At 37.6% G+C, this 27,629-nt stretch overlaps 1 long non-coding RNA gene across 1 annotated transcript; it reads right to left on the minus strand.

Moving 5' to 3' along the window:
• Window positions 1-2,097: 2,097 nt before the first annotated feature.
• On the minus strand, window positions 2,098-27,432 carry LOC308498511. The gene is made up of 3 exons (XR_013993485.1): window positions 27,039-27,432; window positions 10,319-10,475; window positions 2,098-4,049 (listed from the first exon to the last, which is right to left on the minus strand). It is a non-coding gene; the product is annotated as an uncharacterized lncRNA (long non-coding RNA).
• Window positions 27,433-27,629: the final 197 nt, after the last annotated feature.

The following is a 27,629-nucleotide window of genomic DNA, read 5'->3' on the forward strand; positions in this document are numbered from 1 at the left end:
ATGATTTAGTGTATAGATAGCTTTTGGTAAACCTAGGTTTTTTCCTATTTACACACTTACCAAGATTAGCTCTACTTAGTTTCCTAGCTATAACGAGATCAGGTGTGCTTTATTTAGCATGTTTTTAAATATCGGCTTGTGCTCCAAGTTTTTTCCAAAATAGCGTCCTTCTTATGTTTTCATTTCAGATTCTCTCCAGGCTCAAAAATTTTATTTTCCATGGCAATTTCTTCCCCTGAATGTTTATTTTAAGGCTACGTACAATGAGTCCTCCCAAGAGTTGGCTCACTGACTGCTCATTGGCTACATCTTACATAGCAGAAATAATCAATATATTATTAAGTAAATAACCAAAATTAGTTCTTGGAACTAATATAAATTTATGGTTTTCTTAGCTTGTTCTGCAGAGCTCTGAGATTCTACAGATGTGCTTTGCTGGCCACTATGATAGAAGGGAAAGCTCAACTCACTTGCATCTCGTATTCTTCAACATGAGCAATTCTTTTCTTGTCTGTTTTATATATTGAGATTCCACACAACATTGCTTGTAAAGTGGATTACATAGCATAAAAAAAAAATAGTTTGACAGGAAGTAATGTTGCCCCAGCTACTGATTGACTGTGAATACTTCACTTTGGTTGATCTATTCGCTTGTTGACAAATCTACTTTGAGCAGTAGCAGTGATGCAGAGAAGTCCTCTCTTTGGTGTAGAGATATTTTTAAATACTTACCAATGGCTTAAAGCTGAATCAGGCTCATGTACTTACTCCCAATGCGTACTCTACAAAATAGCACTATGTACAACACGTAACTGAGCTTCCACTCTACAATTCTAAAATCTAAGCAAGAATATGTGTTGTTGCTTTGAAGACTTGAATTAGAAATTATTGGAGAAGCACGTTCAGATGCAATTTGACTCTTCTCCATATTGCAGTAATTATCCAACATTGTAGCTGGACTCAAGGGATTTTGAACATAGTAACGAATTGCTGCAAACCTTCCAAGAAATACAGAACCATATGTCTCTGGGACTTTGTTGGAGGCTGAAGCTATAGATAAGGATGTGGGAAGGGAACGCTAATACTTCTAAAGCCAACTGTGGAAAGTTATGAATTAGAATTCATTGCTAATGTGGATGAAGCTGGAATGCATTTTTCCCATGCTGTTTAGTGTGGAATTTGTCATAGCAGTAGGGAATTGGGTGCTCAACTTTATAATTTTCTTTCTAATGATTAAAGAACAGAATGTCCAGATTCTTAGAATTTTCATACTAGCAGTTCAAATTTATGTATGGCTTACATTATATGAACGGCTGGCTATAATGAAAAACTCTCAGAAGCTTAGGCAAGATCAGAAAAATGTCAAACTGGGAGACTGAAAGTAACGAGAGTTACACAGTACAGGGGCGGCCGGATGGCTCAGTTGATTAGACCGCGAGCTCTCCACAACAAGACTGCCGGTTCAATTCCCGATGGGATGGTGGGCTGTACCCTCTGCAACTAAGATTGAAAACGGTGACTGGACTTGGAGCTGAGCTGCACACTCCACAACTGGATTAAAGGACAACGACTTGGAGCTGATGGGCCCTGGAGAAACACACTGTCCCCCAATATCCCCCAATAAAATTTATAAAAAAAACACACAAAAATAAAACACAGTACAGTAATTCCCCATATCCACGGTTTTGCATTTCACAGGTTCAGTTACCTATGGTCAACCATGGCCTAAAAATATTAAATTGAAAATTCCAGAAAGAATTCATAAGGTTTAAATTGCAAGTTGTTCTGAATCAAGTAATAAAATCTCATGCTGTCCCACTCAGAACATGAATCATCCCTTTGTTCAATGTGTCCACACTGTGTACGTTCCCTGCCCATTAGTCACTTAATAGCCATCTAGGTAATCAGATAGACGGCTGTGGTATCACAGTGCTTGTGTTCCAGGCACCCGTATTTTACTTAATGTTTCATTCACCTCACTTCATCTCATAACATAGGCGCTGTATCATGTCACCATTATCCCAAAAAGACAAAGAGTGAGTACAGTATAACAAGATATTTTGAGAGATAGAGAGGCCACATTCACATAACTTTTGTCACAGTAAATAATTATAATTGGTCTATTTTATTATTGGGTATTGCTGTTAATCTCTTACTATACATAATTTATAAATTAAATTTTATCATAGGTATGTATATGTAAGAAAAAACATGGTATACATATATAGGGTTTGGTACTATCCATAGTTTCAGGCATTCACTGTGGTTCTTGGGACATATCCTCCACAGATAAGGGAAGACGAAAGATGAAAGTAGCCAGCTGTAGAAGTTCCACATTCAAGAGACCATTTTTTTTTTTCCTGAGGAGATCCAAATATAGGCAAGGAATCAAATGTAAATGAGAAAAGCAGTAACTTAATCAATTATATTAATTTATTACCTGTAGAAAGAATGGGATGTGTTTATAGAAGCACAGTAATTTAAACTGAAGCTAGAAAACAGGGAACCAAAAATAAAGATTCATAAAAATGTCTTCAAACTAGGAAGAAGAGATACTATATCTAAATCACCTGAGGTAAACTCTCACTGTATAAGGATACCTCACCAAGCTTTTCTTATAGCCTTTAAACAACTTTTAGGATCTCAAGAAAGAATTGAGAAAATAGATATCTATAATCAGTCGACTTTAAGTAAAAGAAATTATTCTAGATATACTGGATAGGCCTGATTCAATCAGTTGGAAAGCTAAGAGCAGACCTGAGGTTTTCTGGAAGAAACGAAGAATTCCACCTGTGGACTGCAGCTTCAGCTTTTTCTGAGACTTCCAACCTGCCTTTTCTGACAGCCTACCCTACGGATTTCAGACTTCTCTGACCAGCTTTCACAGTCACATAAGTTAGTTCCTTGAAACAAATCCCTTAGCATGTATGATCTGTTGGTTCTGTTGTTTCTGATTGAACTCTGATATACTCCTACACAACCTTTCTCAGAGACCACACTTCATCAAAAAAAGGAAGACTAGAATTAAGCAAACTGGGAGTTCAATTTAAAAGAGAGATAAAGGCAATCCCAGGATGACGGTGACTAAAAAACCCTGATAATAGCTGTGAACCATGTTAGGTAGGCTGTCTAATATTCATGAGGGAAATAGGAACATGTACTCATAAAGAAAAAATTATTAATATGTATCAGATTGGAAGCTTGAGAAGAAGACAAAAAAACAGACAGATTTTAAAACAATGTTGACAGGAGTTCTTAGTAATCAAGCCAAAAACATACAAGTTGCCTGCCGTTCATTGAGCACAGGGAGTAGAGACACCAACAAAAACTCTTCCAGTGCCCTAAATGTGCCATAATTAGCTTTTGCCTGAACTTATTATCAACTTTATGTTCTGTGTTCTGAAGAAAAATCTAATTTCCATTACAAAAGACAAGGTTAAAATAAAAAGTCTGAGCAATGAATTCTTTTCCATGATTTGGGGTGTTAGAGAAAATGAAATTTTCTGCATAAGGTTGAAGGAATGATCTGGGAAAGATGCCAGGAAGGAAATGATTTCGAGGAGGCAAAGGAGAATTAAAATTTGTGTTGATAGAAAAATGCTTTTCGTCAATGGGAAGAAACTCAGTACAACTAAAGTTGAGCTGTGGGAAATAAAACACCCAGTGCCAGAGTAACAACTTTGATATCTTTCAGCTACCAGAGTCTATACAATCAAATCACATTATTTAGATATAAGCATCATGTTTTCTGCTCAACTGGGTCAAAGGCTAAATTTAAAGTAACTTCGGGAATGAATTGGATTGTTAGGAAAAGGAATGCCCTCTGAAGTTCTTGGGAATCCAGAAATCATTAGGTAATGGGATTATGAGCAATGGTTTCTCTTAGCCTCAGGTAGATATATGAAGCTTCACTCAGGCATGTCACAGATCCTGAAGTGGATGGACAGGTTATAAATAGTAAGTACAGTTCTCTAGGGTCAGTTGAGTAGTTCTTCAAGGTCTTCAAGTGGCTTCAAGACTGTCTTCTTCCATATCAGCTTCTGAGGGTTCTAGGGAAAATCAGAGTTGCAGTGCTTTAATCTTAAAACAATAGAAACAAATTTATCTTAAAATAATGGAAACAAATACATTTATATGGGCACATAAGGGAAAACACCATAGTACCATAAATTGGGCAGACTGAGACATGAGACATCCTGGTACCTTAGCAACATGTATATCTAAGGAAGGAAGAGAAGCTGGGACTGAAAAAGAGGGCATGAGAATACCAACCAGTCTTGGACCGCTAGCTTTTGGGGTACATAGCCAGGAAGTCAAATGTCCAAAAGCTAAAGGACATGACAACCTCAAGACTGAATAACTAAGGGTCCCCATCAGTCAGGCAGAGAACAACGTCAGGAATCCATATGATGTTGATTATCACTCTCTTGCAGCAAGCCTCTTGCCAGGATCCAGGGTCCACAGGAAAAAGGCTTGGTGCTCATCAAATACATAGTTGGAGTCACAGCCAAGTGAGCTCCAGCTCAGGGACTATGTCAAGTCCAGCAAGGAAAGCAGAGCAAATTAATGAGCTGGATTAATATGGTGGGTAATGGGGTAAAAACCCTCCACGACAAACGTTCATATGTTCCCATCCAAGAGCTTCCTCCATCCATGCCAATTACAAACTAGGAAGAATAGTTCTAGGCTCTATTGATAGGTGGTGCTAACAAAACTGCTCTAACTTCCTGACCTGACCAGGCTCTGCTAGAGAACTGGGGTCAGTCTGGTCCAGCCTGAAAAGGACATTATTGTCTCCAGCTGGCAGAAACTGGGGACAACAAAAGTAGAGAAAATGAGATCATTGGGAATGAGCGGTACACATCAGTAGCTACATAAAAAGAAATGACACTTGAGTCTTTATTTCAAACCTGTTATATATGCTTAGAGTCCAAGAAACCTTTGTCAATGACGAATCAAAGTTTTTAATGAATAGGGTTACGGGAGTTCTATGCTATATATTTCTAAAAACTATGCTCCTGAGCAGGCCAATGAAAAGAAACATCTGCACATTTACTCAGGCAGATACTTGTTCACAGTGATAACAGAAATTATGTTTTGATCTCAGTAATAGTTTATGAAACTAACTAGAAAGTCATGGAAAGAATGATCAAAGCAAGGACAAAAATAATCTATACTTTATTTTTCCCATACAGCAGGGAAAATCTTTTTTACCCACCTTTCATTATCCTTTGAAATAACTTGTAGGGGAATAAAAGCAGATGTCTGGAGAAGTCATCAAGAAAGGCCATAAATCAAAAAGAGATTTCAAATAGAAATGTTTTTAATGAACTGGCTGAAGGATTTGTGTTTCTTTATTTTTTTTACTTTTTCCCCCTGTTCCATCCCAATTGATCCCAGAATGTTGGTGACAGGGTGTTCTATCAATCAGTACTTTTCCAAATCTAAATGTGCTGTCATTCTATTTTCATTTGGAAATGACATTAACAAAGTGGGTGGAAGCATGCCTTAGAGTACCAAAAAAGCTTTCTTCTGCAATCCCGTCCTATTGCTTTCCTTTTAGCCCACAGTATATCACTCTGGAGATGGAAAACTTGGAATAAATCATTGGCTACCCTCCTGTTACACTTGCAAGGGAAAAATACGAAGTGACTCCTTTTAAGAGCTGTCTTGATTCACAGAACATTCATTCATTGGCTTTTCTTTTCTTTTCTTTCCCAGAGTCATAGTATTTAACAACAAAATTTAAAAGATCTTTTGGTAATTTGGGTACTTGTTTTTCCTTTATAAAAGAATAGGTAATTATTTTCTATCTAGGTAGGGGTTTTGATAGATATATTATTTCTGCATAAATAGATCTCCACCCAACAAAGTCAAGTGATTTCTACAACTTTCAGTTCTTAATTAGATCCTGATTCTAAGTCAGCCAATGGTTTTAGTATGAAAAGGGGCCTGAAGAGAACATTTTGCCCTGTTCCCTGTGTTCTAACCAATGAGATGCAATTATGCCCATGTTGTACTTTTATGGAGTACAGTTCAGTATTATGCTGAAGTTTCACTGCAACTCAGGAGGGCATGAGAATCCAGGACAGTTGCTTCTCATGAAGGGCATTGATCTACCACCACACCATGCTGTTTCTCTTCTGGAACAGTGGCTGATTTAAGCCATTATTATTATAAACCAGGGCACAGACATTAACTTAGTAATTGAGTTCTGTGAAATTTCCAAGCTAGATTACGATGATTAAAGAGTATCTTCACAATAACAACTTCATAATTAAAACAAACGAAGGTTTTGTGAACACTGTGGGCAATAAAATACTTTTTTTTCTTTTTAATAAAGCAGTAAATAACATTAGGAAGTATTACTGGTAATTATTTAGATTTTCATACCAATGTATACAATTATCGAATTTCTACATATCATAATGAATATATTCTGGTCTGAGATAAAATTCTAGAATCAAGAATTGTAATCAGAAAAACAAACAAAACAAATGAAATTGCTATGTAGAAAGAGGTGGTAGCACACACTGGTGCAATAAGGTAAAAATTTGCCGTGGTCCCTCTGTCCCTTTTTGGGTCTATCTAGAAGGGGTGAATAAAAAAGTATATGGGCTACCTTGGGTTGGACTTTTCCAAATGGGAGTGATGGGCTGTACATTATGTTACCCTTGCTCCAGAGAATGCTGTCAGTCTCCACAAAGCATAGCTCAGTCAAAATCCTGGTTTTCCTAGGGAACAACGTGCACCAGAAAAGGGAAGTGGTATGTCCACAGTCTCAAGATATTTGGGTGGCATCTCCAGCCAGCCTTTAAGAAATCTTCATATTCAATGGGAAATGGGGATATGGAAAATAGGTGAGAATATTTCTGGGCAATATATACAGATTTACATATATAATGTAAAATATATATGTGTGTATATGTATGTATATGTATATATATATATATGTATATATATATATAAAGAATATAGGGGAGATTAAAAAGATATAAATAAACCATATGAATCTACCTTTAGATATATTATAATTCAAGTTTATATTGTAGAATAAATAGTTGTATTTACCAATGTAAGATGGATTATGCTTTGGTTAAAAAATAAACACAAATTTTAGTAGCTTAATAAAAACAATAATTTGTTTCTTGTTTCCTATGTCTGTTGTGAGTCAAGGTGGCTTTTCCAATAAACGTGTTTCATAAGGAGACTCAAGAAATCAGGCTGATTTTATAATTTAATGGTTTTCAGAGCATATCACTTTAACTTTTATCAAAAGCATTTAAGTGAGAGCATTTTTTAAATGTGTATAGGATGCTAGTTTATTTTTATTAAGCTACAAGTTTCTATTAATATAATGTTAGGATAGTTTTTTTTCTTCATTTATCTTCACAGTATTTACACTTGCTACATTGCTTTTTAAGTGATGTTTGAAAGGCTTATTTATATGATTATCTTTATTATTGTAACATCATAGCTCCGTCCCCCCCAAAAATCTATATTACTGTGCTTTCTTTTCCATAAAACAGTTCATCCAAATGACCTGTCTAAGCATTTAAAACTAGTATTGATTTTGGCTATTTCAATTTGATTGTGTTCCCCAAACAATACATGTTTAAAATAAAGTAATTTAGAAAATGCTCTGCAACATGAAAGAATTACAAGAATCTAAATGTAAGACAATATCGTTTTATTCTGAGGCATACTTTTGGATAAAATATCAAGAGTTTAATCTATGTTATTCTAGTCATTATGCTAAGTACTGAAACAAAGGTAATACAAAGGGGCAAAGAGAGAGATCTCAAAACTGCATATGGGTGTGTGTGCACCATTTTGACTCTGATAGGAAGGGGAGGTCTCTCTCTCAGGGTGACATGTATGCTGATGGCCAAATGAGGAAGAAAGTGGACCATGTGAGGTATGGAGGAAGGACATTCCAGGGAGAAGGAACATGAAGCAGAAAGCACAAAAGCCATAAGGGATGAACAAGTTCAGCTTGTTCAAGGGTATGAAAGAAGATCATTCTCTGGGCAGAAAGCTGTAGATTAGTTCAGAGTAGTAAGAAAGGTGTCAATCAAGCGAGCTTATAATGGCCATGGCGTGGGGTTTAGATTGAAGTGTGCTCAGAAGTAGCACTTGGGGTACTTTGAGTAAAGCTGTAGTACGTACGATCTGATTCATATTTGACAAAGGCCACTCTGTCTTGTACAGAAAGAACAGCAGCCAGGAGCAGGAATGGAAACAGAGATTTGATAGGAGGCCAAGGCTCTAGGTCAGGTGGGAGCTGGTGGAGGCTTGGACCAGCAGTGGAGTGGAGAGAAATGGACAGGATTCCCTATGGAAATTCCAAATACACCAAATGAACTGGAAAAATATTTTCACCTCATATCACAAAAGGTTGATTTTATACAGATCAATAAGGAAAGCACTGATAGCCTGAAAGAAAAAATGGACAAGAAATATTAACATGCAGTTTGCATAAAAGGAAATTCAAAAAAGGTTTCTAAATATATGTTAAGCTGCTCAACCTCAGTCCTGATAAGATAAATGAAAATTAAAATTACACTGAAATACTTGTTTATCTAGAAGATTGGCAAAATGAAAGAGTTTATTAGAATATAGACTTGGGGAAGGTATGAAAAAATAAACTCATGAATGTAAATTTCTGGTATGATGAAATTAGTATACTCTATGTGATGGAAAATTTGGAGATGTCTACCAAAACTACAAATGTACTTGTCCTTAGACCCAGCAATTCTGCTTGTTATAATCTATCCTACAGATAAACTTTTATTCTACATCCTGGTAACAGATGCTGTCAGTGCTTTGCCCATATCCCTCAGATACACAACCCTCAGTCAATGACTCTCAGATGCTGGGTATTTACCTCAGCTCTTTCACCCTTGAGATTGTTCACCCTTGAGATTGTGAGGAGTGTTTTGCTCTTTTCTCAGCCTTCTCCATTTTAAATTCCCATAAAGTTAAGCTCCAGTTACCCAGTGAAGGACTTGGCTTCATAGTGCACCATTGGTTGATCCCCTTTTCCTGAATCATTTTCCTCTTCCTTTACTAGTTTTCCCAGCACCTCCAAATAAACCACTTACAATCAATGGTGCTTCCTGGAGGAACCCAACTGAGAATCCTCAGCCTCTTCTCTCAATGTGCTTTCCACCTTTAGTTTCCTAGTGAGGATGCTGTTGGCATTTGCCCCTACCTCTTGGGACTTTTAGCATCCCTCTTCCCTGAACATTTAATTTCTATAGCATTCCAGTTCATTAGTCACTATGACCACCAAAAACTTAATCCATGCTTTTCCATATTTCCACATGTCCCTATCTTCCCTGGGCACACTGCTTCTTCTGTGGCCCTCACAAATAGTGCCAATTTCTTCTCTCTAGTGTCCAATAACCCTGGGCCTGGTGGGGGCTTAAGTGTCTTCCTTACTGTTTTTACTTTACTGCTTCTAGATCATTTTCCTGTCCTCTTTCCCCAAAACTCCATCTTTGAACTTCATCTCCTCCTACCAAAATGCCACTACCCCTCATTGTAGGAGTACCCCTTGAAGACTCCTCCTTATTCCTTAAAGATTTCAGCCCCGAGCTCATTGTCATTCTATCCAACACTACTCTTATAGTTCTTGGGGACTGTAATATTTACCATGGCCTCTCAGTTCCTTGACCTTCTCTCTTCTCTTTTCCAATGACCTTATATGTCCTTCAAAAGAGAACGTTTCACCACAATATCCATTTCTCTGTATTTGTGCCACAGTACTGCCTTCCTTTCTGTTAGTGTGAATGAATGGCCTCTGCCCCTATCTAGACCAACATGGTTTCTAGTATCCTATTCTCACACATTCTTACTTGCTTCAGGATATCCCCTCAACAAATTATACCTCTTTACCCCCATCATTAATTTTTCCCTTTCTACTGGGTCATTACCAGCATTCAAGTATGCTGCAATTTCACCCATACATGTATTAAAATGTTTATGTACTCACCTAGTTTTTGTCCTACTTAACTGGCCACTTTGTTATAGCCTTTCTTGCTGATTCTGCCTTATCCCCAGGACTTCTAATTAGTGGAGAGTACCAGGACTCAGAGCATGGCCTTTTCTCTATCCATGCTGCTGATATTGGTGATTTCATCCAGCTTCGTGGTTTTAAATTCCACACACATACTGACAACTGCAGAATTTAAAATCTTCAGTGGGGCCCTCTCCTCTGAATTCTAGACTCCTATATCCAACATCCTACTTAATATCTCTACCTGGATACCTGATAAATAATTTTAACTGGAAATATTCAAAGTCAAATTCTTACCTCCTCCTACCCAAACATGCTCTTTCAGTGGTTCTCTTCTACTCAGGAAACGGCATACCCATTTTTCCAGTTGCTTGGACATACTCCTTGTATCATTATTTGGTTTTTCTTTTTCTCTCATACTCCACATCTTCTTTATTAGCAAGTTATTTTGGCGCTACGTTAAAAGTATGCACAGAATTCAACCATCATTTACTCTGCCATTGCCAACATTCTTGTACAAAACATCATTCTTTTTAAAATTGTAATAGACTATTAACTGAGTTCCATATTTTCATTTTTGCCCACCCTTTCCCTGCACCATAATTTAACTTCAACACAGAAATCAGAGTGATCTTTAAAGACTTAAGCTAGGTCACGTTACTATTTGATCAATTTCTCAAATTTCATTTGAGTAAAGGTGGCCCACAAGACCACATAGAATCTAATCCCTCAGGTATAGTTCCATATGTCCACTCTGATTTCTTTGAATAAACAATTGAAGAGCAGTACAGACAGATTAAGCATATATTTTGGGAATAGAACTATTTAGACCTGCCAATGAAATAGATGTGATAGGATTAGGAAGAGAGCAATTAAATGTGGTAAATGACCTATTAGCTTTTGGTCTGAGCATCTGGGTAAATGATTAACTTTCATGAGAAAGACTGGGGAAAAGTAAGTGCATGGGCTTGATGTATTTATGTAGAATAGGGTTATAGTGAATAGATATGAATTCTGTCATGTACATTTTAGGTTTTAGGCACCTATTAGACATCTAAGTAAAGATTTATGTGTACACAGCTGGTTATACAAATCTGGTAATAGAAAACTAGCTGAGTGTGATTTCATGGAACTCTAGAAAACGTTTCAAAGAGAAGGCAATGATAAACTTATTTTTAATTAAGTTTAACCTAACCACTTAATGCTGCTATGAACATTTATGTACAGGTTTTTGTGTGAACATATATATTTATTTCTCTTGGGTACATAACTAGAAATGAAATTGCTCTGTCATATAGTGACTAACTACATGTTTGGCAATTTGAGGAACTGCCAGACTGTTTTCCAAAGAGGCTGTACCATTTACATTCCCAGTGGAATGTAAATGATTAAGTTTAACTTAACCACTTAAGTGGTTAAGATTGAGTAAAATTCAGACAGAGATTGACAATGAATTAGACAAATGCAGATCATTAGTGGCCTTGAAAAGATCATGTCATTGGAGTGGTGGGATGGATTAAGGAGAGAATGGGAGGAGTTAAATGAAGAACAGTTTATACAACTGACTTGATGGTGGGAAGGTAAGTTGATTCCCTTCTGATTACATTCTTTTTTTTTGAAATATATTTATTGTGATATAATTAACAAATTTACAATTTAAAGTATACAATTTAGTGGTAATTAATATATTCACAAGGTTGTGCAACCATCACCACTATCTAATTTCAAGACATTTTCAATATCCCCAAAAGAAACCCCATACTCATTAGCAGTCACTTTCCATCTCCCCCACCCCACCGTCTAACCCCCAACTTCTGGGGACCATTAGTTTACTTTCTGTCTCTATAGATTTGCCTATTCTAAACATTTCATTCAAATGGAATCATACAATGTGTGACATTTTTTTCACTTAGCATGTTTTCAAGATTTATCTATGTTGTAGTATGTGTCAGGACTTCATTCTTTTTATGGCTGAATATTATTCCATTATATGGATATTCCACATTTTGTTTATTTATTCATCAGTATACAGGCATTTTTATTGTTTCCACCTCTTGGCTATCATGAATAATGCTGCTATGAACATTTATGTACAGGTTTCTGTGTGAACATATATTTTTTATTTCTCTTGGGTACATAACTAGAAATGAAATTGCTCGGTCATATAGTGACTAACTACATGTTTGGCAATTTGAGGAACTGCCAGACTGTTTTCCAAAGAGGCTGTGCCATTTACATTCCCACCAGCAATGTACCAGGGATGTATTTCTCCACTTCCTCACTAACACTTTTTATTATCTAACTTTATGATTACAGCCATACTAGTGGGTGTGAAGTGGCATTTCACTGCTTCCCCCTGCCCCAGTTTTATAGAGAAATAATTGACATACATCACTGTATAAATTTAAGCTGTGCATCGTGATGGTTTGATTTACATATACTGTGAAATGATCACTGCAATAGGTTCAGCTAACATCCATCATCTCATATAGATACAATAGAAGGAAAAGAAAGAAGAAATTCTTTTTTTCTCATGATGAGAACTCTTAGGAATTACTCCCTTAACAACTTTCCTATACATCATATAGCAGTGTTAGCTATAGTCATCATGTTGTACATTAATACCTAGTACTTATAACTAGAAATTTATACCTTTTGGCCACTTTCTTCCAATTCTCCTTCACCCCGCCCTCTGCCTCTGATAACCACATGTCTGATCTGAGTCTGGGATTTTTTCGTTTGTTTTAAGTTCCACATATAAATGAGATCATACAGTCTTTCTCCGTCTGATTTATTTCACTTAGCATAATGCCATCAAGGTCCATCCAAGTTGTCACAAATAGTAGGGTTTCCTCATTTGTTTTTGTGGCTGAGTACTATTCCATTATATATATGTGTGTGTGTGTGTGTGTGTGTGTATATATACTCTGTCTTTTTTTCAGTTTTTTCCAAAAAAAAATGAAGAGTAGGGACTACATGATACTTCGTTCTATGAGGTTGGTAGTATCTTTTTTTTTTTTCAATTAAAGTTTATTGGGGTGGCCACACTCCCTGACTTCAGCTTGTACTACAGGGCAACAATAAGCAAAATAGTATGGTACTGTCAGAAAAACAGTCACACAGACCAATGGAATAGAATTGAGAACCCAGAAATAAACCCACATAAATATGGACAGATGATTTTCAAGAAAGAAACCAAAAACATACAATGGAGCAAAAAGACAGCCTCTTCAATAATTGGTGCTGGGAGAATTGGAAAGCCACGTGCAAAAGAATGAAACTAGACTGCTATCTGTCACTGTGTACCAAAATTAACTCAAAATGGATCAAAGACCTAAACATGAGACCTGAAACAAACTGCATAAAGGTCGGTATTATCTTAATATCAAAACTAGATAAACACATTGCACAAATTATTCTGAAAACGAAAACATAAAGATAGAAAGCTAATAGTCCCTGATTTTAAAAATTATTATAATGCCATAGCAATGGTAAATAAGTTCATCTAAGTTTCAGGGTATTAGATTAATATAAAAAAATCAGTGTGTTTCTATACACTAGCAATGAATAATGTGAAAATTAAATTAAGAAAGTAAATATATATATATCCATTGATGGACATTTTCGTTTCCATGTCTTAGTTATTGTAAATAATTTTATGACCATGGGGGTGCAGGTATCTTTTTAAGTTAGTGTTGTTTCCTTTGGCTATACTCTCAGAAGTAGAATTGCTGGATTGCATGGTAGTTTTATTCTTAATTTTTTTTTGAGGATCCTCTATACTATTTTCCATAATGACTGTATCGATTTCATTCCCACCAGGAGGGCACAGGGTTTGATTTCCTCAGCATGCACACCAGCATTTGTTATCTCTTGTCTTTCGTATGATGGACATTCTAACATGAATGAGGTGATGTCTCATTGCAGTTAAATTTGCATTTCCCTAACAACCACTGATGTTGAGCATCTTTTTACGTACCTGTTGGCTGGCTTCTTGTATGTCTTCTTTGGAGAAATGCTTATTTAGGCCCTTTGCCCATTTTTTTTTTTAATTGGGTTACTTGTCTTTTGTTATTGAGTTGTATGCTCACTGTGGTTTTGATGAGTAGTTCCTAGATGATTATTGTTGAACATCTTTTAATTGCTTGTTGACTATTTGTATATCCTTAGAGAAATGCCCATTCATATATTTTGTCCATTTTTAAATTGTTATTTACCTTTTTATTTTTGAGCTGTAAAAGTTCTTTATATAGTCTAGATACAAATACCGTATCAGACACAAGATTTGCAAATATTTTCTTCCATCCTTTTGGTTGTCTTTTCACTTTCTGATAGTGTCTTTTAATACACAAGAGGATTTTTTAATTTTGATACAGTGAAATGTATCTAGATGTTCTTTGGTTGCTTATGCTTTTCTTATCATTTCTAAAAAACTATTGGCTCCTCCAAGGTAATAAGGTCATAAAGATTTACATCTATGTTTCCTATTAAAGCTGCAGCTCATATTTTTTTCGTCTGTTTTCAGTAAATTTTTATATAAGTTATGTGGTACTATCATTTTGATGTTACTGTAAATAGAATTACTCTCTTAATTTTCACATTATTCATTGCTAGTGTATAGAAACACACTGATTTTTTTTGTATTAATCTAATACCCTGAAACTTAGATGAACTTATTTACCATTGCTATGGCATTATAGTAATTTTTAAAATCAGGGACTATTAGCCTTCTATCTTTATGTTTTCGTTTTCAGAATAATTTGTGCAATGTGTTTATCTAGTTTTGATATTAAGATAATACCGACCTTTATGCAGTTTGTTTCAGGTCTCATGTTTAGGTCTTTGATCCATTTTGAGTTAATTTTGGTACACGGTGACAGATAGCAGTCTAGTTTCATTCTTTTGCACGTGGCTTTCCAATTCTCCCAGCACCAATTATTGAAGAGGCTGTCTTTTTGCTCCATTGTATGTTTTTGGTTTCTTTCTTGAAAATTATCTGTCCATATTTATGTGGGTTTATTTCTGGGTTCTCAATTCTATTCCATTGGTCTGTGTGTCTGTTTTTCTGACAGTACCATACTATTTTGCTTATTGTTGCCCTGTAGTACAAGCTGAAGTCAGGGAGTATGGCCACCCCAATAAACTTTAATTGAAAAAAAAAAAGATAATACCAACCTCAGAGAATGAGTTATCATGGAGTCCCTACTCTTCAAAAATTTTTTGGAAAAGATTGGGTAGAATTTATATTATTTCTTCCTTAAAAGTTTAGTAGAATTTACCAAACTGTGAAGAATTTACCTGTGGGCATTTGATTTCTCAAAGAATCATCTTTTAGTTTCATTTCTTTTTCTCTATTATTTATTTTATACTTTTTTTAAAAAGTTATATTTCTTTTTTTTTTTAATTACTTTTTTGCAGGCATGGTACAGTCACTTTTTTTTTTTTTTAAGGATTTTTATTGGGAAAGGGGAACAGGACTTTATTGGGGACAGTGTGTACTTCCAGGACTTTTTTCCAAGTCAAGTTCTCCTTTCAATCTTAGTTATGGAGGGCTCAGCTCAACTCCAGGTCCAGTTGCTGTTTTCTAGTTGCAGGGGGCACAGCCTACCATCCCTTGCCGGAGTTGGACCGGCAACCTCGTGATTGAGAGCCCACTGGCCCATGTGGGAATCGAACCGGCAGCCTTCAGAGTTAGGAGCATGGAGCTCTAACTGCCTGAGCCACCGGGCCAGCCCCTGTTTTATAGTTTTTATTTCTGCGTTGATCTGTATTATTTCATGCCTACTATTTACTTGGTTTAATTTCCTTTACTTTGTTACTTCCTTATGGTGGAAATGAGTTCACTGACATGAGACCTTTCTTTTTTCCGTCATAGGCACTTCACAGAACAAATTTCTAAGAGAAACATTCCACAGATTCTCATATGTTGTGTTTGTATTCACTCAGTTCAAAGTAATTTCTAATTTCCCTTTTGGCTTCTTCTTTGAATGATGGATGATTTAAAAGTGGAATATTTAGTTTTGAAATATTTGGGAATTTTCCAATGATCTTTGGATTACTGATTTCCAATATAATTCCATTGTGATCAGAGAACATACTCTGTATGATTGGAATCTTTTTTAATTTTTTGAGATTTGTTTTAGGGCTGTAATATAATCTGTCTTGGTAAATGCTTTGTGTAAACTTAAGAAAAATGTGCATTCCACTCTTGTTGTGTGCAGTGTTATATAAAGATCAGTCAGGAAAAGACGGTCATGAGCATTGTTCAAGTCTCCTCCTTCATTGTTGGTTTTCCGCCTACTTGTTCTATTATTGAGAGGAGTGTTAAAATCTCTGAGTATAATTATGGATTCGTTTATTTTTCCTAGCAGATTTGTAAGTTTTTACTTCATATATTTTGAAGCACTGTAATAGGTACATAAACATTTGGGATTTTCATGTCTTCTTGATGAATTGATCACGGATCCTTATGAAGTGACTATCATAATCCTTATGAAATGACAAAAGATGTGTTCTCATTTGGATCTTTTCCAATAAAAAAAAAATCTCATTTCATAAGGATTATAAGGTATCATAGTTGGTAATATATTTTTGCTCTGAAAATTTCCTTATTTAATATTATATGGCCACCTCAGCTTTCTTTTGACTAGTGTTAACATGGTATATACTTTTTCCATCCTTCATGTAGACAGTATGTAGTTGGATCTTGCCTTTAAATCCAACGTGACAATTTTACTGTTTAAACTGCAGTGCTTAGACCATTTACATTAAATATGATAATTGATATGGTTAGGTTTGAGTCTATCATTTTGCTATTTGTTTTCTACTTATCTTTGTCAAACATGTTCTTTGTTCACCCTTTCTTCTTTTCCTACAGTCTTTTGGACTGAGTGTTTTTTATGAACTAATTTTTTCTGCTTTGTTGGGTTATTCACTGTAAGTCTTTCTTGTGTAATTTTAATGATTGCTTTACCTTGTCACAATCTATATTCAAGTAATATTATACCACTTATGTTCCACAACAATAATTTTACAATACTGTACTTCCATTTCTCCCTCCTGGCCTTTATGCTAATGTTGTCATGCATTTTATTTACACATACATTTTAACCCCACAGAACATTGTTATTATTTTAGTTTAAACAGTGAATTATCTTCTTGAGTATATAAAGAATAAGAAAAATGTTTTATGCATTTACTCATGTAGTTATCAATTCCTTTGCTCTTTATTCTTTTGTGTCTATTCATATTTCCATCTGCTATTATTTTTCTTCTGCTTCTATAACACTTATAACATTTCTTATAGTATGCATCTCTTGGTAATGAATTCTCTCAGCTTTTATATGTCTGAAATTATATTTATTTTACCATTGCTTTCCAATTATATATATAATTTAGCAAGATATATAATTCTAGGCTGACAAGCTTTTATTATTATTATTAATTATTGTTATTATTATTATTATTACTTTAAAGATGTTCCTCTGCTGTGTTGTTTCCAATAAGAAAAATATCTCACATCACTCGTATCTTTCTTGCTCTGTATGTCGTTAACTCTGGATACTTTTAGGTTTTTTCCTCGTTAGCACTATTTTTGAACAATTTGGTGATGATCGAACGTGGTGGAATTTTGTTTCTTGTGATTGGGTTTCATTGAGCTTCTCAGATTTGTGGGTTTGTAGTTTTTAAATTTGGAAAGGTTTTGGATATATTTCTTTGAATAGTTTTTCTGCCCCTATCCCTTTTTTTTGATGAAGACTCTAATTACCCACCAAATAGGCTACTTGAAGTTGTCCCAAATCTCACTAATACTCTAATCTTTTTTGTATTATTTTTTCTGTTGTTTCATTTTAGATAGTTTCTATTGCTCATACCTTTAAATTCACTAATCTTATCTTCTGCTATATCTAATTTGCTGTTATTTCCATCCAGTGTATTTTTTGTGTCAGACATTGTGGTTTTCATCTCTAGACATGATAGGTTTGTTTTTTAAATCTCTGTTTAACTTTTTGAATACATAGAATATATAGTTACAGTAATTATTTTAATATCCTTCACTAGTAATTATATTATCTGTGTCAATTTTGGGTCAGTTTTGCCTGATTATTCTCCTCATTGTGTGTTGCATTTTCCTATCTCTTTGCATGCTTATAATCTTTGATTACATGCATGCTTTATGGATGCATTTTGTTTGGTGCTGGATACTTTTGAATTTCCATAAATCTTCACCATTTTTCAGAAATGATCTTAAGTTACCTGCAAACAGCTTGATTATGTCAGGTTTTGCCATTATGGTTTGTTTGGGAGGCTGGAAGCAGTTCTTAGTAGGGTGAATTATTTCCCACTAATGAGGCACTACCTTCTTGAATTATCTACCCAATGCTTTAAGAATTATGAGTTTTTCCCATCTGGCTAGTGGAACCAGGCACTATCTCTGGCCCTGTGTGTGCCCTAAGCACAGGTTCTCTCTATTCCTTACAGATGATTCTTTCCAGGGCCTCATGTAGTTTCAGGCATGTGATCAGATCTCTGCTGAATATTTGACAAGAGTCCCTCTACAGACTGCCAGCATTCTTTCTGTGCAGTTTTCTCCTCTTTGTCACCGTTATATTAACTCTGGCCCTGATCTCCCTGGATTCTCACCTCCATCTCTTCAATTCATGGTTCTAACTGGGCTTCACCTCAGTTTTCTTTCCATATGTCATGGCCTGAAAACTCTCCTGTCTTTTGTTTCCTGTTTTTCAGGAATCACCATCCTTCACTGCCTGATAGACACTTCAGTGTCTTCATGCATTTTATCTGTTTTGTTTCTGTTGCTTTCCTTTTTTCTTTTTCTCCTTTTTTTTTTTTTTGTTACAGGTTTGGGGATAAATCTATTCCTTGTAACTCCGTCTAGGCTGTATAGATTTTCTTAGAGGTAGCAGGAAGGACTGTGAAATGACCTATCATCAATGCCTTTTCTTCCTTTTTTTTGATGATAATGGTAAATTTGGCTCAAATTATATATGTATATATATAACAAAAACACTCATAGTGTGAATGTTAGCCCAAGTTTTGTTCTGGTAGAGTTTAAAGCCAGGGGTCTGATAGATGGGAAGTTGATGGGAAGTTACAGACCGGATGTAATGTGTGAGGAACTGGGGAAATGGCAGTAAATGTAGAGGTAGACCTGGTCAACAGTCATTCAAATTGAGTAATATGACAGCAAATAAGAGGGCCCTAACTTTCTGGCTGAACTTATAGGCACTGTTTGCATCCTAACCTCCTACCACCTACCTCAATCATAAGATTGTTTCTACTGAAATACTACATGAAAACACAATCTTTAAAAGAAGAGCAACACATAATATCAATAGGTGAGGAAATGAATCTGATTCTCCTAAAACAGTAGGTATCCTTTTTACCAGCCTTGGAGATATTGTGTGTCCACAACGCTTAGAAATATACTCATGTCAAGGAGAATACATCTCTTCTGTCTTCCCAGCAAAAGTAGTCCTACTATTACAACCTGCTTCTCCTGTTTTATAATCTGCTTTGGTCAATATTTTCTTAAGAAAGGAAGAAAGCTAACTGACACAGAGGGAGATGAGAAACTGGTCTTGGAAACCTGTTGACAAAACAAGCTAACAAAGACACGTTTGAAGAGCTGGGTCAGTACTTTTTAAATAATATCTAGATTTTTGGGTGCGGTTTGGTTTCCAGTGTCCTAGAAATTCAATGGTAGCTGTGATGCTCATAAAATTCTAACTCCTCCTGCTACCCAACGTAGTCTATACAGGTACAGACCAGGAAAATCTGAGTCACATTATGACTGTAATATATGCTCCTACTAATATTTCATCTGAGTTTCCTTGCCTTAAATGACATCAAAAGATATCAACATATAATAGTCATATATAAAGTACTAGTGTGATTTTTTTAAATATCTAGTAAAAATAACAAAAGCTATTAATTGTGTGAAGAATGCCCATCTTGGTTAGGCGGACCAACCACAATACTGAGCAGGAATATTAGTCTCTCCAACATAATATTTAGTAAAACACATCACTACTGTGATAATAACCACTGATTTTCACTGGGTTTCTGGATCTCTAAGGCAGGTTATGTTTCATGACTAAACTGCATTTTAAAAAGATTTTTTTCCAAAATCTTCTTTAGAAAGTCAAATTTATTTATTTTAACAACTTAAATTTAAAAGACATGACATTTTTCCAAGTAGGTTTGGTTAGAAAATCAGTTGTTCTCAACCCAGGGGGTCATTTTGTTCCTGCTTTTCTCTTGGGGGACATTTGGCAATGTTTAGAGATGTTTTGGTTGTCAAGACTGAGGAGGAGGGTGGTACTGGCATCTAGCAGATAAAGGGAGGGATTCCACTAAACATTTTACAATGTACAGGGTGAATTCATACAACAAAGAATTATCCAGTCCCAAACATCAATAGAACTGAGGTTCAGAAATCCCGTTTTATATGAAGGCTATGGGATACTGTTAAACTTCAATATAAATTCCAACTGAGAAATACCTGTGCTGCCAACTTTTAAAATTACATTTGTTTCAAGAAAAAGTAACTGGTATTATTTACTATTTTAAAATAATAACCTCTTACATTTGCTTAGCATTTTACAATTTACAAAAAATTCTTTCATGTTTTAATCTCATTTGCTCCTCATAACTCTGATGATGAAACTTTTTCCCGTTTTACTGCCAAAGCCACTTTTGTGCAAAAAGATGCTAAGAGTTTCAAGCAAGGTCACATAGATTCAAATTCTGGATGGAAAATCCAGTGACCTTTCTGCTATCCTACAGTTGTGACATTCTTGTTAAGAACATTATAGAAAAAGGCATTTAAAAAATTTGAAAAGCAAATCATTGTGCATCTATGGGGATATTGACTCAAGAAGACAGATGTCATTTGCTCTAAGGATGGAGAGTGGGAGAGGGCAGGGCATGGGTTGGATGGATATTATGGGAGGCGGGAAGCAAGCATGGGAGGTAAGCAGCAGAAAGAACAATGACATTAGTCAAATCCCATGGAGGAGCATAGACAGATCCCTAAGTTTAAAGCGACTATTTCCCTGTTAAAATCATTCCTTCCCAGTTTAAACAGGGTAAGACTCTTCTGAAAATATTAAATGGATAATCGTGTTGAGTCCAACCAAAGGAACAGAAACCACACAGTTTACTTCAAACAGAGAATTTGATACAAGAACTCTATTGCACAGGAAAACTGAGAAGAATCCAGTCTTTAAAAACCACAAGAAGCCATTACACCTTTAACAAGGCAGGAGTCAGGAGGTGGTATTGCCAGGGCCCACGGCTGATCCCTGGTAGGCCTGCCCAGCTGGAAATGGAGCCTGGAAACAGACACACTATACCTAAGGCAGGAAAAGAGCTGGAGAAGTAAACCGGATTTCCCCTTCCTCACTCCCTCCAGGCTCTTGACATTGCTTTCTATTGGCCTAACCCAGCAGGAAGCCAGCTGACATGGGAGCCTGGGAAACAGCCTGCAGGAACAAAGAAGGAAAAGGGCAGGGGATGGATGTGAAGGTAAACAGGCTCAGAACCATCACATATCCTGTGTGCATTATGCCAATGGAAAGACACCCTGAATTAATTTAAGGCATCGAGTGAATATTCTGGGACTTAAATCATGTTTTCCTTCAAGTCAAGGAAAACATGTCTTTATTTGGGACCAAACAAAATAAGTAAAATAAAAACCAAACTTAGACTAGAGAAGGAATTTGACAAATTAAGCACAATAATAGTTTGTGTAAATATCCAGACCTTTATGTTTAAGTGATTACAACGGAGAGAAATAAACAATAGAAAACAAGAAAGAAAACAACTCTAATAGGTGTTTGGAAAGGAAAGTGGGATTTTTGTCACACCTGTTTTGCACACAGTAGGCTCCACATTCAAAACAGAAACAAATTCTTGCTGGATTCTTGGCAACAAGAAAATAAAAATGTTCATCACCTTTCCTCTCAAAATTGTAGACTGTACAAAATATGATTTTTAAAGGACAAGACTAATATTCCTACTGGGGAAAAATTGAGAAGGGAGACAAAGAGGCGATACTGTACTCCTGTAGTCTCTCCCTCTAAATTGGCTCACACATTGTGCTCTGATATGGATAATTCAATTTTAATAAGTATATTGAAATTACAAAATCCCTAGTGTAAAATCTAGAAATCTGGAAAGTAAAAGCCAAACTTCTATTGGCTTTTTCAACTAAATACTGGTTAATATTTAGAAGAGATGTAATCTGGTGTAATTTCTGGGGACATTTTCGTTTTCTTGCATATGTTCTGTTTGCATAATGAGTGATCAGGAAAGCCTCCAGAGAAGTGCATCAGTGATGCTGTATATAACCGAGGCATAAAAGGCCTCCTTTAGAGAACAAGACTCCCAAAGCACAGAGAAATGTGAGCAGGCACTTAAGCAGGAAAACGTAAAGTGTGAGTGATTTCTGGTAGCTATCCTGCTTCAGACACAGTGGACTTCACTGGTCAGTCCCAGTAGATAGGGTAAGACTGAAGCATCCAAAATGCAGTAGTGGACCTGTCTTGGAAAGGGGAGACAGGGCAGAGAGCTGGATGTCGCTGCAGACTTACTGGAGTCCAGTCTGCAGAGAACATCATCATATCTACAGGATCAAGTAAACAAATACCTTAGTCCAAAGCTGCAGTTTCCTGGGGACAGGGGGCATTAAGACAATAACCAAAGGCCCTAAGCAGTGGAAGGAGCCTGTGAAAGGGAATCCAGAGGTTGAGGATGCTGTGAAATCCAGGCAGGGCAGGGGACTTTTGGAATAAGGGAGTATCTGTGTGAGAAGTGTGGGTAAATGGTGTGTGACCAAGACAAGATATCAAACAGAGAAGCCGGGTTATTAAATACTGGGGAAGAGAAAGCTTTAAGGGATGATTGGGGTGTGGAAAGGGCTGAATCAAGTGTGTAAGTGTTTACCACCCAAGCGACTTTTTTAATCCTTTTAAGGCTCAGGTTCTCACTATAGACACAATGCCCAAGGCCCATAAGCTTTGCCAGGTTTTATCAAATTGCTTGAGAGCTAAAAAATAAAATGTCTTTGCTCTAAAATGAAAAACAAACCATAAACTGTAATATGAAATTAGTAAATATTTCAGAAGGAAAATTACCTCTCTTTCATTTGTATAACAAAACATTGTATTTTTTGTGTGAGATATGGTTACATTTTCCAGTGTTTGCTAGCATGTGGGATGAAACCTCTAAAAGAATATCCAGGGTTTCTATAGCCCTTGAGTTGGTCCTTCTTCAGTCTGGCATAGATCAGGCACAGAAAGTCAAGAATATGCAAAAACTTTGGCAAGGATGGGCAGGTAAGGAGGGGAAACCCAAAAACCCAATCACCAAGGATAGAAATGTAGGGGAGGGGAGAAGAGGAAGGCTTGGGGGAGGGTGTCTGGGACAGTTAGAGAGGTTGGTCTTGACCAGGTAGGTGCTAAACTGTAGAAGCGCAGTGTCCCTGCAGATGGCACGTCTGGCTTGTAATTCTGGAAATGGCTATACCAGGGTTTCTAACACAGCAGACAGGTTGGCAGAGAAGGGCTCTGAATAGCAGAGAGAACCATCTGGAGGCAGGTGGGCACTCATTGCTGTACTGGGGTATGGATGCAGAATTGGTAACAGCTAGATAGCTGGGCTTAGCTTCCAAAGTGGGGAGGTGGCAGAAGGGAAGGAAGGACTGAGCAGGAGAACTCAGTCCTTCTGAGGCAGCAGAGCCGTGGAATATTAGCGAGTCAAGGAACACTGAGGCCCAGAGGTTCCAAGGCTACCCAGTGGACCTTCTGGGACTTCTAGATTGCTCTTCTAAATGCAGGGCCCAATTCTATATTCCTCCTCCTTGGGAGGAGGTGTGCCTTAGTCAGAGTGAAACAGGAGGCCTGTTTCTGCTGCAGGAAGGGCCCCTCAAAATAGCCAGAGAAAACAGCCTTGGAATTGCCATTTCTTGAGTCAGGGTCAGAGAAGAGTGGAATGAAGTGACCCCAATTTTCAGAGAGAAGTCTAGAGTAATGGGAACCACCCACTGGCTGTTGCAGGGGCAGACGTTTAAATAAACTCCTCTAGCCAGAAATTGCCCTGATAGGCAGAAGGGTGTGTCTCCCTGGGAGGGGATCAAAGACCCTGACCCGGAGACACTGTGATAACTGAACAGAGATAAAAGAGGAGGAGACTGAGCAGCTGCAATTCTAGAGCCATTTGGGGCTGCTGCAGAGATTGGTGACCTCTGGCTAGAGAGCACAGAGGAGAGCTCTAGGTTTCACCTGGGATTCTCTGCAGGTTCCAGAGCCAACTACAACTTCTCTGGTTACCTGAGAGCAGAGAAGGAGCAGGGCCAGCGCACCCCCAGAGGACAGTGAGCTTAGCAGGCCAAGCTGAAGAAGAGAGAGGTCATTACAGACTACTAGATCATGGCTGCAGAGACAGCCTGGATCCCCACACAGTAAAAGGTTTCCAACAACTGTAAGTGAGCTTGAATGAGAGTTCTCAGGGCATGCCTGGACTGATGCTGTAGGGCCTTTGGATAATCTTGTTTTCCTTCTATTATATTGTAAGTAGAGGACTTGCAGGTAGCTGACCAAGAGTTTTCTAAGATGTTATATTACCTGGGTAGAAGCATTGCTACTTCCTATTCACTGGACATTGTTGATCCAGAATCTAGTGATTACTAACGTTTTACGAACCTCAAAAATATTTCAAACCTGATTAAAATTAATATTTAACTCAACTGCTATAAAATGTTAACAGTATGCCAACAAGTGAACTATAACTCAACCCTCTCTCTTCACCTGGTGATAAAAGAAACAAAAATCACCTATCTTACAGTAGACTTGACAGATTATCCAAAGGACCAAAATATTAAATACATGAATGTGTATTTAATTTGAAACAAGGGAGCATCCTGAAATATTTGACATAATGTGGCTGGGATATGAAAATATAGGTTATCAATGAAGAACCTAAACAAAGGAAATAAAAATTATCCTGTTCTCAGAATTCTGGGTGGGCCCTTTTCTGTTTTCTGGGAATGATTTTTGAGTGATAAGTGTATCAAACTTGCTGGTGCTTTTTTTCCTAGAGATATCACCATACAAGGGTTGTCGGTATAATGCTAGAGTTCTGAAATTTTTGGATCCTTAAGAAGTGACCACACTTCTTAAGTGTGACCACACTTCTTAAGAATGGACCTCATTAAAAAGGGTAGGGGTATGAGCAAAATGTCCAGGGAATCTCAGAGTCATCACCTAAGGTTCACGAAGTATGTCATCTTTGCTAACAAGCATATTACTACGGTGTTTTAACCTCTAAACAGAAGGTAATAGTGGATTTGTGAATTTTGGTCACTGCATGCTTTCGTTTTGACAACTAGAATTGGAAAATAATACAAAATTGGTGGTGGTACGGAAGGCAGTGCTGAGTCCATTGTGCATACCCAGCCACGAAATGGGAGTGTCTGTGGTTTAATTTAGAAAAGGGGAATAAGATGCTGCAGTCCCTAAATTATCAAAGTGGAATGCTTAGTTGGCTCTCCAGACAGAGCCTTATAATAGTGTTAGGTCAAAAAGATGCCAAGTCTGGTCCTCCTCTGAGCTCATTAAGCTCAAAGGATGGCTCTTCTGATCTTTACTAACTGCCAACCTATTAATTACAATAAGTAGAACTTCCAAGTGAGCCACATCCATTGAGGAGTCTGAATGGTTTCCTACTAAAAAAAATTGACAAAAGAGCAGCAAAATGAGTATCATCAAGTTTCTTGGTGTCTAAGGATTTGGATGATCCTAATGGTTAGTACCATAAAAGTGTAAGCCTGATACAGGACTGGTGGAAGTATACTATGCTCTACACCAGTGATAAAGTTCTTATTTATTTTTGAGTCACTTACAGGAACAATAAACTAAAGCCTATTGTAATAGACTAGTTTATTGAACCACTGCCTGACTAGAACCCAGTCAAGTGTCAAGGGTCACCAAGTAACACTCATTGCTTAACTCCCAATTGACAAACTGCTTAAAGGATTGATTATAATTTGACTCCTTGAGCGTATTACATGTATTAGTGCCTAACGACTGACTAGTGGAAGAGAGGGCATGGTATAATATGAACGGGTTGAAACAACTAAGAGGCCTGGGCAAAACTTACCTATAATTTTCACTGTCTCTGTTACATATCATAAAGTTAACACAGGCCCACAATGAATATAGCAAATAGTTTTAACTGTTCTTTGTTCATGGTTAGAAAGTGAAATTTTATGCTAATATTTCCCCCCCCCCACTTGCACCAATGCTCACTTTCACTTGTTTTTAAACTCTTGTCCTAAGGCCACTTTGAACTCTATGGTTAGGCTGAGCTTGTTTTTTTCTACTATTTCTTGGCATATTTTGTGTGTTCAATACACGAATAAGATTGCCAATGTAGTATTAATTTGAAGTGAGGGGGATCTGTTTTTCCAGATTGCAAATCCCAGGAACCCTGGGATGAATTATCCTTTCCGATCCTCAGAAGTTGAAAGGATTTAAAGAAGATCATTGAAGTCTGTGCTTACAGTGCTGAACACACAGTAAAACAACAGAAGTTTTCGTCCATCCCCTCCCTCCTCCTTTTCTTGGAAAACCAGGTGAGCAGTCAAGTCATTTCATTGATGCATAGTTTCAGTGAAAGGGGCTGGGGTCCTTAAATGACATTCCTGCCTGCTTTGGCAAAGCCTGAATTGTGAGTCCCCCAAACCTCTTCTAGGAGAATATTCTTAGCACCTAGAGCAATTATGTCTTGCCCAATGGGCGTGCTGAGTAAAGTTCTGTTCTTTGTCACCTGTTTCTCTAAACGCCCTGAGGCAGTCCCCGCAACTCTCCGGACGTTTCCTGAGAGCTTTATTTACCGACGTCTGGTCTCGGGAAAAAGCCCGCTCTCCCTCTCCAAGCTTCCCAAGCATCCCTGAGGTCCTTCGGCGGCCCCCTCCGCTCCTCGGCCGGAGACTTACTTCCCTTTGAGGCTCATCCTTCTCCAAAGGAAAACCATTCCACTGTGGCACTTCCTTTGTCTAGTCGAACTGCTTTCTAAGTCTTTCTCGTTGCAGACTGTATATACCGATGTATTCGTTTTGTCAGTTCATATAGGTCTGGGCGGGAAACGGGGGCTCCGTCAAAGTTGTACCCCGGCTTTTTAGCCTGGTTACGGCCCCAGGGAAATCGTGCGCAGACACGGTGGCCGCCGTCCGCACCCGACGTGCATCCCTCAGACCAGTTAGGAGGCGTCATCCATGGGCCTCTGAGGTAAGGAAAGTTTTCTGTCGGCCCGAGCCGGGTCCCCTCGAAGCGACGTACGCGCTCGGCCTCTGCGCAGCGGCCCCGACCCGAGCCCCGCGCCCGGCGCAGGCAGCGGCGGACGCTTCCAAAACCCGGCGGCGGATCCGGGTCGGCCCGGAAGTGCCCGGCGCGGGAGGGAGTGAGGATGAGCCTCGCGAGCCGCCGCCGCCGCGCGCACGCGCCCTCGCGGGCTGGGGCCGGGGCTGGAGTCGCAACTCGGAAGCCGGAGCCCGGACGGGCCCCGGGCGGGGGGTGGGGGGGCTGCG

The sequence above is a fragment of the Rhinolophus hipposideros genome (genome assembly GCF_964194185.1).
Source record: "Rhinolophus hipposideros genome assembly, chromosome: 6".
Classification (NCBI taxonomy): Eukaryota; Metazoa; Chordata; class Mammalia; order Chiroptera; family Rhinolophidae; genus Rhinolophus; species Rhinolophus hipposideros.